The following is a 15089-nucleotide window of genomic DNA, read 5'->3' as shown; positions in this document are numbered from 1 at the left end:
ATGAAGTGACAAAATTAAAAACTCATTCATAGTTATTTCGAATGGATTTGTTCTGAAAATCTGCATGAGACTGCAAACGAAGATTCTTTCAAATTTTAAGCAAAAGGTGTTCTGGTCTCAGCTGGGATGGGGGTAAGGACACTACAATAGGCCTCAGTACCTTGAGCTAAGGAGGGTTCCTGCTTGATTGTTATCCAATAACTCCTGCTGGAAAGTGTGAATGGGTCAAGATCAGTCGAGGACAGGATTGGACTCAGCTGTGATGCTCCGCACAGTCGAATAGTCTGTCTGTCTCAAATGTCTTGTTTTTTTAAGTTGCAAAAGAATAAATTGCATGTTAGAGATAGGTTGTAACTAAAAATAAAGACAATGTATAAAACATTTGGAATGAACAGAATCGGTAATAAAACTTATTGAATTCTAGTCCCCAAAAACCTTGTTCTTTGACCTCTGATTAATGTCACCAGGATGAATAAGGTGTACCATTCTTGAATTTCAGATCTAAAACCCTCTTAAGTTTATCTTTCCTTCCCCTATAGATGCTGGCTAGACATCCAGTCCCACAGGTGTTTGCCATACACCTCATCCGAGTGACCATGAGTTATGTGTGATCCTGGATGGCAAATACTGGGGGTGTGGGGTGCACTGCAGTTAAGTCTGATCCTGTCCCTACACACACACGTTACAGCACGTTAGAGTTCATAAGCGTGAACCCAAGATTAATTTTCCTCTTGGTAGCCTAAGGGTGCTGAGGCAAATTGGAGATCAATAGCTGAGATCAGCCTGGGGATTGAATGTAGGACCTTCCTGATCTGTATGACTCAGTTTTACACTTGGTAGTGGTCTTTTTAACTGAGACATCAGGGGTGCCCATCTTCAATTAATTTATTTAGAACCTACTAGGAAATTTAGCTTCAAAAAATCAAGCCCAGATCAAAACTAGGTAAGAACTGTTACAGGGGAACTTAATCTAAGTAAAAATCAGAGACCAAATTTGATGTGGCAAAGGATTTAACAAACTGTTTTGTACACTCATTCACAGTTCATTGTGTTCATAGGTTGCATAGATATACTTGCACACTTGACAAAACAGGAGAGAAATGCTATAAATTACATCAGACTATCTCCAGGTTCTGCTGAAAGAGATGCAGAATCAAATTTTACAACATTCATGAAAAAAATTGATAATCAGACGGGTTAGCAACTGTCAACTTTAAAATGAAATTGTTAAGGTGAATTTTTTTTATTTCTGAGATATAGCATGAAAAGTACTGAAAACAAGTGAAAAAAACATTTGTTAAATATTACTCCTAGGTCAGATCAGTATCACAATACATCCAGAATCAGGCATTGTCAAATTTTCAAGTCAAAGTATCTGTACTACCTACCTCTGGATTTTTAATGATTACTTAGTTATTTTTTCTCCTTTCATTTTTGTTCTTTTAAAGATTTCAAGCATTTTTATTCTGCCAGTAACCAAGGAATATTAGTTTGACTTTTTTCCTTGAATCTGATGTTGCATTGTGCTTAGTTAACTTGACAGATCATCTATTTAATTAGCAACACACACAAAATGCTGGAGGAACTCAACAGGTAATTTTAATTAAATTTCAAGCTTCTAATTTTTGCTCCGGTGAGAAGGAGCCCGCCTCCCATGCAAGAAAAATCCTAGCTTATAATCAGGAATTACAAAACCTGAAAATTGGGAGGACCAGGTTGTTTTTAATGTGATAGTATAGAATTATGAATCTTAAGTTGCAAACTGCTTCATCAGACAATGGTGCTCCTACCAAAATAAAAGCTTGCACCAGTAAAGGAGAAAGGTTGGTATGATACAGAGGACAAGACTGATAGGAACGTTATGTGCACTGAACTTTTGGCTTTGCTAAATAATGGAATTTATGGACCTGGAGAAAAATTTGTTATAAATGTTGACTTCTCAAAAATAAAAAAACTTTATCCATTTCCAAACAGGTTACCAAATGCTGAATGATATACTTAGACACCATAGAACAAAATAAACCCTGACTTGATTGACAGGTGTGGGACTCTTTATGCCAATTATTTTGGCCATTCTGCAAGGCAGTATATTTTGATTTACGTGTTCAGGAGGAATTGGTTACAGATCCTGCATTGGTTTTGTTTCATTATTAACCCCAAGAACTTGTTTTAAATAAGTGCAGTGTAATTCCCTTGTCCCATAGTGGAATACCTAAACCAACTGGAATCACTGATTCCCCAGCTAGGAGATTAATGTGAAATCAGCAAGCTACTCAGGTACTAGGAGTACCACCTGGCACACGTGACACACAAAACAAAGTAAAACAATGATGAATTTGAATATTTGTGGTCTCTTCTTCTCTTTTCTTTTATCTAGAACCTGGTTGTTGTCTGTTGTTTTGCCTCTACATAGCCCAGTGAAAATATTCTGTTAAATTGCCCTCACTACACACATCATGTGAAGGAACTTGATTGTACAACTAAACCTGATCATGTTGTTACTCAATGCCCTACTCTCTTGCACCAAAATATTGACTATCCCTTTGCCTCCACAGATATTGCCTGACCCACTGGGTTCCTTCAGCAGCTTGTTTTTACTCCAGATGTCAGTATCTGCAGTCTCTTGTGTCTCAACTTTTGATGGTATTGTTGAAAGAAGGAGAATTGGCTGGTATACTCCCTGTTCATCTACAAAAAAGGCTACAGAATTTTTTACATCAACTTGAACAGACTCTGCTCTTGTATCTCATTGCCAAAAACATACATAACTGCAGGAGGAGTTTGAGAAAACATCCTTTTCATTTTAGACATTCGAAGCCTGGAACCACCTTTGCTAGTCTACTTTCTCAGGATTCCAGTGCCTGGAATGAAGTTAAGCTGGAGCCAGCATTGACCAGAATGCCTCAATCTTACTCCTGTAAGAGCAAGTGTGCTTTCCTATCTTACCCCACATCCCTCAAGTATATTTTCTACATTAAAGGAGTTACCTCAGTCTTGACTAAACTCAACAACTGATCACACTCAGCCACCTGGCTAGAGAATTCACAAGACTCACAATATTTCTTTTCACCTCAATCTAAAATGACAAAACCCTCACTGAGAGGCTATGATCATCCTGGGCACTCCAGCTCTCAACACTTACCCAAAAACCCTTCAAAGAATTTAAAAAGATCTCAGCAAAATCACCATTCATTCTTCAAAATTTCAGAGAACATATTTACATTCTTCTGGCAGGTCAGCCGCCTCATCTCAGAAATCGACACTGCACAGCTGAATTACACCATTCTAAACCATGTAAACAGCTGGATAATATGGTGATCAAAAATATATTCAGTTGCAACCTCAACATCTTGCTATATAATTTCAGCAAGATTTTGTTACCCCAATCCCCAGGCTGACATATTATGTGTTTCCCAAATTAATTGTCCCATCTGACTGTTAACTTTCTGTGACTCTTGTCCAAGGATGTGGTGATCCCTTTTAAATCACATCCAGCTTCTCATATTTCAACAGATATCCTACATACCATACTTAATAGCACAGTGGCTAACTTCACTTTTCTCAACATTATATCTTCCATTTCTTGCCTATATCACTACAATCTGAGTCCTGTTCACAGCTTAATTTCCCATCTTGCTTTGCATCATCAGCAAACCTGGATACATTACACTCAGTCGTCTTGTCATCGCCGATGAACTGGACTCTGACAACTTGCATTCGTTCCTCAATCACACTTTATTTACTTGTGCACAAGGGAAACAATCTGGCCCCTGTCACCAAACTGTTCTAAAATTTCAACAAGGAGTTGTTTTTTTAAACAGATATTGACCAATTAATATCTTTGGGCACCCTTAGAATCCCTCATTTGCATACATAAAATACCAATCACGTTCCATTAATATAGGTGTTAATGACCAATAGAAACTACATGTTAATAGTTAATAATACTTGAGAGTTAGTAAAGTCTTTGTCCAATAGTTAGTGTGTGCCTTGCAATCCTTTGTTTGCATCCCTATCTTGTCTTAGTGTGGCTGGTGACCTCGGCTCCCATTCTGTACAAAAAGGAGCTGTGCTCTCAAGGACCTTGCTCAGCATGGGTGACTGCAGACTGTCTGCAAACCATCTCTGCCTGCACACTAACCCGTGCCTTGCCACGGCATCCACGCCCCCAACTGTGCCTTCACTGATTTAGGTTGTAAGCACTTAAGGCCCAAGAATAAATCTTTGAGATATCCCACTAGTTATACATCGATAGCTTGAAAAATACCCCTAATTCCTATTCGGTTTCCTTCTACTAAATTTTCCTAGTTTCATGATCCCTAATCTTGTTTTATAATCTCTTGTATGGCATCAACATTGAATGCTTTTTGAAAATCTAAACATGTTATAGAGTCATGTTATACAGCACAGAAACAGGCCCTTCTGCCCACCATCAAGTACCCATCTGTACTAATCCCAGTTACCAGCACTTAGTCCTAGCCTTCTGTGCTTTAGCAATTCAAGTGCTTCTCAAGATACTTATTAGATGTTGTAAAAGTATCTGCCTCCACAGCCCCCTTAGGCAGTCTGTTCCAGATTCCCCCCCAGTGGAAAAGTTCTTCCATAGCTCCCCTCAAAAATGTTTACCCTTTAGTCTAAACCTATGTCCACTGGTTTTAATAACTGCTGTTAGAAAAAGTTTCCAACTCTCTATCTTTATTTATGCCTCTCATAGTTTTGTATGCCTCTATCAGGTCCCCCCCTCAGCTTCCTCTGCTGTAAGGAAAACAAACCCAACCTATCCAGTCTCTCCTCATCTTTGAAGTGCTTCATTCCAGGTATGATCCTGGTGAATCTCCTCTCCTGTGCAATCGCGTCCATTTGATAGTGAACAGCAGCCAACATAATTAAAGACCCCTCCCATCCCAGTCCCTTCCTCCCTTCCATTGGGCGGAAGATACAAAAGCTTGAAAACACACACGGACAGTATCAAGGACAGCTTCTATCCCGCTGTTATGAGACTCTTGAACGGACCTCTTGTATGTTAAACATGAACTCTTGATCTCTCAGTCTACCTCACTGTGGCCTTTGCACCTTTTTTGTCTACTTGCACTGCACTTTACATGTAACTGTACACGATTTTCTGCATTCTTCTATTGCTTTTCCCTTTGTGCTACCTCAATGTCCTTATGTTTGGAATGATCTGTATGGATGGCATGTAAAACAGAGTTTTTCACTGTATCTCGGTACATGTGGCAATAATAAGCCAATTAACAATTAGTTTGCATCCAATACTGTGCACAGCACTCCAGCTGTGGCCTAACCTATGTTTTATTAAGTTGTGCCTTAACCTTACTGCTCTTATATTCTATGCCCTAGTGAATGAAGGCAAGTAACCTATATGCCTACTTCACCACCTTTTCTACTTGTGCTCAAGAATCCTTAGACTTGTACATCCAAGATCTCTCTGTTCCTCAATGCTCCCGAGGGCCCTACCATTCATGGTTTATGTCCTACCCTTACTGGTCCTCCCAAAGTGCATCACCTTGAATTTATCAGGATTAAATTCCATCTGCTATTGTTCTGTCCATCTTATCAACTGATCAATATCATCCTGTAGCCTAATACTGCCCTCCTCACTTTCAACAATACCACCAAGTTTCAGTTCATTTGCTAACTTACTTATCAGACCTCTGACATTCACATCCACATCATTATTGTTTATAACAAACAGTGAAGCACTGTTGGAGCTACTGATTGCAGGTTTCCAAGCACAGAAACAACCATCACCCTATACCTCCTATTACAAAGCCAATTTGCCTACTTGCCCTGAATCTCATGGGCTTTAAACTTTTGGACCAGTTTCCCATGTGAAGACAAGAAAACAGAAGCAGGAGTAGGCGGGGTGGCACGGTAGCGTAGCAGTTAGCGCGATGCTATTGCAGCGTCAGCGATCGGGGTTCAATTCCCGTCGCTGTCTGTAAGGAGTTTGTACATTCTCCTGTGTCTGCGTGGGTATCCTCCGGCTGCTCCGGTTTCCTCCCACATTGCAAAGACGTACGGGTAGGTTAATTTAGGTTTAAAATGGGCGGCGCGGACTCGTTGGGCCAGAAGGGCCTGTTACCACGCTGTAAATAACATTTAAAAAAAAATTTAATGTGGCCCCTCAAGCCTGTCCTGCCATTCAATATGATCATGGCTGAGGCCTCAACTCCTTTTCTGTGTCACTTCTCTATGGCACTCAATTCCCTAATCTTTCAAAAATTCATCTACATGCATTTTAAATGCTTCTAATAATCTACCTCCACAACTCTCTGAGGTAGAGAATTCCAGATATTCACCACCCTCTGCAAGAAGAAATTTCTATGTTTTAAACAACTGGCCCCTTATTTTGAAGATCACCCCTCATTCTCCAAACACCAAGGAATGCAGACCCAAACTGTTTAGCTTCTCTTGAAAGGACAATCCTCTCATACCAGGAATTAGCCCGGTGAATCTCCTTTCAAATCTTAAAGGCCTTACTGAAGTCTTTGTGACTATACCAGTTTCATTTTACTCATCAATACATTTTGATGCCTTTTCGAAAAATTTAGATTTTACCTTGCTTGCTACAGCCTCAGTTAACTCTAACAAATTTGTCAAACACTGTTTCCCTCTCACACAATCATCTTGAATCGGTCTAATTATATTCTGATCTTCTAATTGCCTCATCACCATGTCCCTACTAATGATTCCAGACTAACTCTTCTCAATCATGTTCTTTCTCCCTCTTTCTTAAATAACATGGTTATATATCTTGTACCCGAATTTGCAATGACTTTTCTAGAACTAGGGAGATTATGGATCATCAAAACTCTTTTAAAGCTCGAGGATGTAGGCCATTAGATCAAAGATCATTTGTCAGCTTTCTATTCTATTAATTTCCTAACATTTTTCTTCCTTTATATCAATTACCTTAAACTTCTCACTCTCTTTGAATCCTTGGTTGCCAGTACGTAGTATATTTCTCCTCCACACCTAGGTCTGGCAATCTAGATTTGACTATAATCAAACACCTTTTGTAATAGCATCACCTCTTTTGTAGTGAATTCTCTCAATGAAAGCCAAGTATATGTCAAGCATTTTCATTCTGACTTCTGCTGATTCACTTCAGTCATAACAAACAACCTGCTGGAGGAACTCAACAGGTTGGGCAGAATCCGTGTTTGGCAGGTAGAATTGTCGACATTATGGGTCGAAACCCTGCATCAGGTCTGAGGGTGGAGGTGGAAGATAGCTAGTATAAAGATTCAGATTCCAGCATTAGTCATATTTCTACTTTAACTCTTAAATATTACTCCTGATTACTGCATTGCTTTTTATTTGACGCTGCTCTCATAGCAAGAAATTTAGATTTTGCTACTATATTACCCCTGCTTCTCAGCAGATATATTCACCTCCAACCATAAAATACTACCTCACTACCACAATAGTGATTTTTTTTTCAAACTTCCAGCCCAGTCATGCTTAAAGGTGTTGTGTACAAGTTCAGAAATGTCCCATATCATGCCAAATTCAAGAGATTTTCATTCATGGTAGTCGTTGGTCTGACAGTAATCAAATTCTGGAGCTGATGTTCCAATACATTGCAGTACGTTGATAACTTTTTTTAAAAATGCTTACTCTATTTCTCCACTCTAGAGACTACAGACTGAATATGATGGAACACTACTTGGGAAGATGTAATAACATGGTAAAATGTGTGGGAAAAATTATTAAAGACCACACATTCACCACCCTGAACAATCTTATCCCTCCTACACTCTGCATCCACACCTCCTCATTACAATATTCATGATTAAATAAATTGAGATATTTTGACTCGCATTTTGTCACATGATGACAATTCTATATCTAATTTGTTTTTAAAAATGAATTCATAGTGATTCTTATTTAACAATTGTGAATAAGATTGACTACCTTTAAGATTCAGCATGTACATCAGCTTGACCAAAAATGATTGCTATGTTGTGGAGTAAATAAAAAAATTGGTATGTAGATATGGGACACGATTAAATAAAATTCGTTAATAGTCTAAAGGGGTACAAGTCTGTGCGAGCTTGTGGATGGAATCTTATCATCACCACACAAAATACTGCCAGCAGGAAGAACAGAATCTCGGGGCTTCAGAATGTAGATGGCCTGATTATAATTTGTGATTGTTTGAAACTTAAATTCCAGCTGTTTTACTTGTCTTCAGTGTGTTCACGCATTCAAAATAAATACCAGTTTGGTTGTGTAAACCTTTTTCACATGCTTTGTAATCCAATATTCCTTTTAACCTGTCAACTCAGTCAGGGTTCTCTAACAAGGATGTAATACATCATTCTGGAGACATAACTTGATGAAATCAAACAAATTGTCAGTATAACAGTAAATCATATATGAAACACACTCATTGAACCATGCACAGGTTCCAGCACAGTCTCATTGTAGGCTCAGGCAGGGGTCAGAATTAAACCTCAAACGGTCCCTTCAGTGAAAAGAATTAATTTCAGATTGTGGGTGGTTGATGTACTCTGACAGTCTTTTCCACTGAATAATTCCATCACAAAGAGTGGGATCCACAATTGTGAAAATCTAAACCAGCTCTTCTGTGGCATACCGACATCACATACAATTTCTCCCAGCAATGCTCTGAACAGGGATGCACAAGAAATGTCATTATGTCTATGTCTGCTATGGATAAATTTTTACTTGGACAAATACTAATTACATCAGAGTGTGCCTGGTCAAATTCTTGGCGTAGGACAATCAGACCTAGAGATTACCATTGTCACATTGCATGCCAGGAAATCAATTTTCATATCTGCTTTGCTGAAAAATGTAAGGCAAGCAACTGGATTTCTGGGCAATATTTCTTTGTTCTTCAAAGTCAAACCCTCCATGTCCTCTTATAACCATTAGAAAGATAACTTTGATCCCGTTCCAAAGCTTGCATTGTTAGCAAAAAAGTCATTACTAAGCATTTCCCTCACTGTCCATCAGGGTCATATAGGGTGAACAATTATTCCCACCACAGGTCCACAGATACATCACAACTTACTTCTAATTGAAACAAACTTTTGGTTTTTCTTGAATAAAAACAGAAATACTTAGCAGGTCAGACCACATCTGTGGGAAGAGAAACAGAGTTCACATTTCAAGTTAAAGACCGTTCGTCAGAACCAATATTGGTTTTAACCTGTCAACTCAATCAGGGTTCTCTAAGTAGAATGTAACACATAATGCAGGAGACATAACTGGATGAAGTCCAGTTTTTCCTTAATGCTCTAGAATATTTATCATAACAAGAGCAACCATGAAAAGGAATTACACAGCACTAAACCATTGTTGGGCCATTTTGTTTATTTGAGAGGATTTTGGTGTTGCTGAGTTTGAATCTTTATAGTGAGAGCCTATTTTAATTTCTATTTCATGGTGGTGCAGTACTGAATGTTGAATGTTGGACTCGTACGATCAGTACAGTGAGCATAGGAACCTCTTCAGCCTGTCAATGAGATTACTACAGACCTGTGGCCTGACTCCACATACCTGCCTGACACAACTGACAAACATCCACTATGTGCTCCCCTAATTACAGTTGCCATTTTAGGTCTGGTTCATTTACATAATGGAAGTAGTTTACCTAACTTCTACTTGGAACAATACTTGGAAGGTTCAGTCAATTAACAATTTTTTTAATCAATTATTTTTCAAATAACAGACCTCGATCAGTCAGCAGTAGGAAGTTAATCCATCAGGTGAAATATCACACAAGATCAAATATACCTTAGATTAACTGTTTTGCTTTCAGACGATCCACATAATGGTTACTTATTTTTGAGATTTACTGTTTTAATTGCAAAAAAGATGCATATATTTTGAAACTATTTAATTAGAAGGATGACACTGTGGCACAGCTGTTTGAGCTGCTCCCTCTGAGATCCTGAGAACCAGGTTCTATGCTTAGCTTGGATGTTGTCTGTGTGGAATTTGCACTGTCTGTCTGTGACTGCATGAGTTTCCTCTGGATGCACCAATTTCCTCCCACAGCTAAAGATGTGTTGGTAGGTGAATTAGCCACTGTAGTGTGAGTGGCAAAAGAATCAAAGTGGAGTGATAGGCATGTTAGAGAGACGTCATTGCAGAGCCACAATAAAATAAAGCGGGAGGAATGGGACTGATGGGATTGCTCTGTTGGAAGACAACATGGATACAGTGAGCAGAATGGCCTTTGTCTGTGTTGTAATCAGCAAGTAATAATAGTCACCACTTAGATCAATACATATATGGATTTTGCAAAGTTGCGTAATACCAGCCAGAGGAGACTTAATGCAATGCTACTTGATAGCACCTTCAAATTAAAACTCTTCAATGGCTAATAAGAGTTGGTCACAGAAATATCCCACCTTCCCTAAGCACCTTTGTTACGTGGAATCCACTGTAAATACAAGATGGCAGGGAAAGAACAAGTGGAGAAAAAATTGAAAAAAGCTAATCATCTTGAGTAATGGTAACTCTTAATAAATCCAGCTCATAATATAGAAGTAATATGAGCTCTATACTTGGGGCTCCATTATCTGTAAAGATATTTTTGCATCTAAGAGGATGGCATTTCTTAACCTCCTGATATAGATTTGATAAATTACATATGATGACAGGGGCCAGAAACATCTTAATTTACAAGTGAGGAACAGCTATCTGGTGTCTTGACCACACTCAGGCAAGAGTTATCAGAATTATTGTGCCCTCTCTTAAAAAGCATCAACATAGAGAATGTCCTTGTGGGGGGAAAAAGTCCTTAAATCTTGCATTTCTAAATTTTGCACAATATCATATTAATCAACAGAAATATAAGTTGCCCCTTCAGTAAAAAAAAAGTAATTGAACTTTTTTGTATTCAACCCCATTTCCAATCCATTCATTTTTGTTTAAGTTTAGCTATAAGATGACCTTCTCTGGGCCCTGTCAAAAAATTCCCCAGTGGTCAATTTTCTTCCTCTCCATTGTCTTCATTTTTTTTTACCTGGAATCCATTATCTCAATGAGTAATTTAGTTAAACTTACTGCCAAGAGAAATTGCTGAGAGGCATGGTGAAGGGCTTGCTGTGATGGTAGTATGTGACAGTTACTGGAGAACTAGAGAAAGAAAGTCTGCTCAATTTTGTATAGGTTTTTGGGTCACTGCAGGCTTTGACCTAAATTCAGAGGTTTATCTGATTGTCAGCTGGAATGACAGTCGTATGTTACCTAGTTTTTAAGGAGATGGGTGAAGATCAGAGGTTCCACTTCTCATAGACATTTAGTGGTCACATGTTGGACATCAGTACAAGCAGAAAGAATAACCACCTGATTGAATTGTCTTTGAAATTTGACAAGATTATCAATACCTAGTCTCAAATATGGAAATAGGTACACTTGATGAAGTACAGGAGGTATGTGAAAGCAAACCCAAGCAGAAGTTATGCTTTGGAAATGGAGAAATAGAGAAAGAAACTGCCACCACACAACAGTTAAATATTTTATACTACAGCAGGCCTGAATTATTAAAGTTTCTTTCCATCCAGTCTGTTTTATTTTGGCTTAATTAGAGTGAACCTGACAGTCAGCTTGTAAATTTGCACACAACTGGTGTGAATTCGAAGTATGGAACGTGAAAGAGGACACTGTTCCAGAATCTTTGAAAAAATAACTGCATACTTGTGAATGACAAAAGACACTACATAATTATCACATCATTAGGTACATTCATTAAAATGACAGCTTCTATTTACAGTTACCATCTGAAATCACATTCATTAAAGTGTCAATATTTTAATACTTCGAATTATGGACGTCTCCTGATTATTACAATTCTATTACCATGCAGTTTCCTTATAAGATTTGAGAGATACCTTGCCTCAATGTGTTCACAAATACATAGGAATTTAATCTTATTTGTTGTTAGGGTTTCACTCTGTGCCCAAGATGAAATATTTCTCACTTTTCCAATTCTGATAAAGGGTCATTGACTCAAAATTTTCTTAGTCTCTCTCCTCAGGAGCTACCTGAACAGCTGAGTATTTCCAGCATTTTCTGTTATTATTTTATAAATATTCATGTCTCTGTTTTTTTAGGGATGGTAAGATTTTTTGAGTATGCCAATATTGCCAGAAGGATTGCATAGGAACCCAGCTGGTTTCTCTTCATTTTACTAAATGATAGGAAAATTAGATGGATTTCTTTGCAGGAATGCACTTCAAGTATCTTGATTTTCTATCGTCTTCCGATAGTTTCAGGTTTCATTTATCTTCTCTTATACCCACCTGCCCCCTGGGCTTTATCAGCCCCTCTCAGTCAGCATCTCCGCCATTTGTTATATTCATTCAAGGACCTTCCCTTTTGTTTTGTCTCCCCCTCCTCTGCAACATTAAATTTCTTTAAAATTTCTATCTTTTTCCAGTTCTGATGAAAGCTCATTGAGCTGAAGCTTTAATTCTATTTTCTTTTCCACAGATTCTACCTGATCTGTTAAATACTTCCAGCATTTTCTTTGTTTTATTCCTGGCAGTTAGTCCTTTTACGAAATGAATTTGCACAATCATAACTAAGCTTCTGGCCAAGCTCACCCACAGATTTGTCCCTAATTTGGCACTGATTGGCAGTTTCACTCAGGAAGGATTTAAATATACATCACTGAAGAAGGGGAAGAACCACAATGGTGCCGACAAGAATGTTTTTTGACGATAAAATGAAGATACCTTATTGAGGATAAGGTGGAGGCACTTGTACCATATCAATCCTGTCACCTGTGCCAGCATCAAACAGAAGTGAGTAAACTGAAATTACTCACATATCACCAAGAAGTATCCGCAAGAGGGCAAGAGCATTTAATTCATTTAATATAAAGATTGTGTTACGATATACAGTTCAAACAAATGCTTGAAAAAAAGTTCATCTTACTTTACTTTGCCCACATTCAAACCCTTGTGATTTTAATTTCCTTATTTTTTTTGCATACTCCATTATATCAATGTATTTTCTTCTAGGTACGTGTCCTAACCATCCATTACTGATTGTGGAGATAATCATTTGAATCTGGTGCCAAAACAAAGTATCCAAGAGAGATATGCCGCCTCAGTTCAGGATACCCGAGATCAATTTTCTTTTACCCAGGAGGCTCTTACTTCTCAAGCCATGAGAGGGAGTGACATTCAAACAATAATATTCATCACAAGATGATTTCTTTCTTTCCTGCTCTATAATTCTCCCTCCCTTGTAAAATAACTCATTTGAAAGTTATCAAGTGGTCTGTCTAAAGTTTTGTATTATATGTTGTTAACCTTCACTTAAAGTTTGATTAGGATTAGTTTGTAATTAACACTTGGCAACTAAATGACTTCTTCCCTTAAGAATCCTCTAACAGTTACACATGGAAAATGTTGGCAACAGATATGCTTCTTATTCAGCAATTTAGCATGCTGCATAACTTAGACACCACAAAATCTATGTTATTTCTTAAAATCACTGACCCAGATGTTTTCTCCAAGTTTAGATGGATTAGGATCTTACCACAAGTTGCTGGTCAGAAGACCAACAACTGAAGTGTTTGCCATTTACCCAATCCCTGTATATATTATAACATGAGTATTTCAGGTACATCCAGTGTGGGTGATGGTTTTTGTGGGAGTAAGATACTTACAAAAAATGTCTCTTGACTAATCCAAAAATGATTCCTCATTGCTAAAAGTTCATGTTGATATTACAAGAGCATCTCATTTAATATGCACACACTCTGAATTCTTAGGACACATTGTCTATCTGATAAAGTCCATTTCCATTTGAACCTGAGCAAAATTTGGGTTTATTCTTCTGGTCTTTAATGCTAAAGAAATCACAAATCATATTTTTGAGCTTAATGAGACTGTGCTGATATATATACATATATATTAGAAACTCACGAAAGCAAGACAATTACTGAATTCATCAATGTTACATTATCATGGGAAATGGACGATTTTGGCACAATCAGATCAGCAGATGGCAACATCACAGTTCAGAACCACCTTAAGTTATCTCACTGAAACACATACCTACCATACTTTGCATCACTGAAGGTAAACAAATAGTCTGATTACAGTGTTAATACTATAATTGTGTCAAATATGTGCTTCCTTTTCAACTGAACTTTAAAAAACACAAATACTTTTCAATATTTCCATATTTCATTGAGGGGGTTGCATCTTTGCATCTGATGATCCAGTTGAACTGCTGCAGGAGTGCACATCTGCACAATTGTGGCAGGTAGTCAGTGGGAAAAATAGCATGTCAGTGGAACCGTGCTTGATGCACACACACTTTGCGTTAGGTCATGTACGCATTAGCAATATTGAATGTTTTTCCATTTTTACCTTCGCAATCATAAAAATTTTAACAGCGCATTTGACACAAGAATAGTTAAAGCACTTGGATCATTGTATATGATGCCTTCTCTTCTGTGAAGATGATCAAAATAGTAAATATTTAAAAATAGTAAGTATTTAAAAATAACGACGGAAAACTTCAGCACTTACAAGTCTCAGGTTCAAACTTATGCTTCAGAAACAACAAAGCACCAAAAGTTTGAAATTCTCTTTGCAGAGGGCAGTTTTTTTTAAAAGGGCAAACTATTTAGGAAATGAACTGGAGAATATTCATAGCCCAAGGTTGCCTGGAAGCAGAACATATTGTTCCAGCACACAGACTGTTCCTGGATGAGTGGTTGTGAATCTTTTTGCTATACTGGGCTGCATTTGTGATTCCAGACGATTTAGGAGGTGTGCAGCCACAAAACCTGCTTCCCACCATAATCATTTGAAAAGAAGTGTTTTTAACAGGATATCACATGTTCTGCAAGTGCTGTTTATGATACATGCAGCATGTGGATTGAGAATCACTGTTCTACGTCTTGAGTAATAACACCTATAAAGGTTGCATCTCCGAATTAAAGTTTTGACATTTGCAAAAACAGTGCCAGCACTTTGCACCCTCGACTTGAACTGAAGTTCTCCATCGTTTTAAGATGTTAGCATTGCAGTGTGGTTCTCTTCTTTAGACTTGATGATTGATCC

The 15089-nt window shown here is 37.9% G+C and overlaps 1 protein-coding gene across 6 annotated transcripts in view; it reads right to left on the bottom strand.

Annotated features, from left to right (window-relative positions):
* The window catches only part of syt7a (synaptotagmin VIIa), a 452949-nt gene that overhangs the window by 80713 nt on the left and 357147 nt on the right, over nucleotides 1–15089 (bottom strand). The window lies entirely within an intron of this gene.

The sequence above is a fragment of the Pristis pectinata genome, chromosome 14 (genome assembly GCF_009764475.1).
Source record: "Pristis pectinata isolate sPriPec2 chromosome 14, sPriPec2.1.pri, whole genome shotgun sequence".
In the NCBI taxonomy this organism is placed as follows: Eukaryota; Metazoa; Chordata; class Chondrichthyes; order Rhinopristiformes; family Pristidae; genus Pristis; species Pristis pectinata.
The sequence above is the reverse complement of the archived record's forward strand: the minus strand, read 5'-3'. Positions and strand labels throughout refer to the sequence as shown.